Raw genomic sequence first — 1,258 nt, forward strand, 5'->3', positions numbered from 1 at the left:
ATTTTAGTCGCGGGTTTAGTTAGTTTCGCGAGGACGCGTTTCAATGTGAGCGGCTACGTTGAAACTATTAGCAGGCTGAAAGGCCGAATACGATTGTTAGCGGGATCTCAGGGTACGCGACTCTTTATTCTGCTTCCACGACAAGGTCCGCAATCGATGAAAAATAATCAGGAGATGATTTGGAATACGAAAATAAAGGGGAATTTATTAATAAGAAAGTGCACGATATTAACGACGCACGGCAATAAGCGCGTGGTAATAATATTATTTGTCCACTCACTTTAGTCGCCAGGTTCCCTCTGTGATACAGAAGATTTCGAAACGCTGGCTGCGGCTGGAGAAGAGTGTTGCTCTGGTGTGGTCGAATCTGGTCTAACTATTTTACACTCGCGAGACTCATATAAGAGGTTTGGAGAATGAGGAGTTTAGAGATCGGAAACGTGGGTCTACTAACGTCGTCGATGAGCAAATAGCTCGGGAAATAGATAAGCGGAATGAACGAGGGCGTAGAACTAGTAACGCCTTCGTGGGAAAGTGGTAAAGACAGGGTTAGGAGTTATCGTGTTGATGATCGGCAAGCCGGAACGTCAGCAGGGTCTCAGCGTGTTCTCCACGGTGTTGCCAGTGAAGAAAAGCGTTTCGGCAGATGATACCTTGGTGTTTCCCAGCGGAAGAGTTGCCCTGGAGTTCTCAACGACGGTCAGCGAGAAGAAGGAAGTGGGAAGTAGAAAATAGAGTCAGAAAGGTCTCTTTTAAGCCCTTCGGATGGTCGATTAGAGGGGTGATTTTGGAAATCGAAGGACCAGTAGTTTTCCTGAGGAATGGATAAGGAGGGCTTGGGAAATCTAGTGCCCAATGGAAGTTTCGGGAAAAGGGGCACGGAGTAGGTTTAGGAAGTTGATAACCAATGAGGTTCGTGGGGAAAAGGATGAGAAGGAGGAGTGATTCATGGAGAGTCTCGGAAACAATGCATAATTTAGAGAGATTATCTGATCGGTGCTTTACAAGGTTTATAGGTTTGCAGTATTTATTTAGGATCGGCGTCGGCGTAAGTAATTGGTACCTAGCCGGCCGATAGCACTGAGCAGAATATTTCAAAAGAAAAAAAAAGGAAAATGTTATTTATTACCTCAGTCGGCTGTTCTTTTCTCCATCCGCTTCTGAAATAAGATTACAATATTTGGGGCCGCTGCCCCGGGCCCGATCGTCGCCCCTCCATGCCGCCACCTTATCGTGGTGGAGGGGTACCGGCGATCCG

General features: G+C 46.7%; 1 long non-coding RNA gene across 1 annotated transcript in view; it reads right to left on the reverse strand.

The window, feature by feature from the left end:
* LOC116850477 overlaps positions 1–1,258 on the reverse strand; it is a 1,543-nt gene continuing 285 nt past the window's right edge. Inside the window, exon 2 of the long non-coding RNA XR_004379355.1 lies at positions 1–1,227. This is a non-coding gene — a long non-coding RNA (uncharacterized LOC116850477). The remainder of the gene's footprint in view (positions 1,228–1,258) is intronic.

Source organism: Odontomachus brunneus, unplaced genomic scaffold, assembly GCF_010583005.1.
Source record: "Odontomachus brunneus isolate Ranch 3 - 2012 unplaced genomic scaffold, Obru_v1 Obru_scaffold_146, whole genome shotgun sequence".
Taxonomy (NCBI): domain Eukaryota; kingdom Metazoa; phylum Arthropoda; class Insecta; order Hymenoptera; family Formicidae; genus Odontomachus; species Odontomachus brunneus.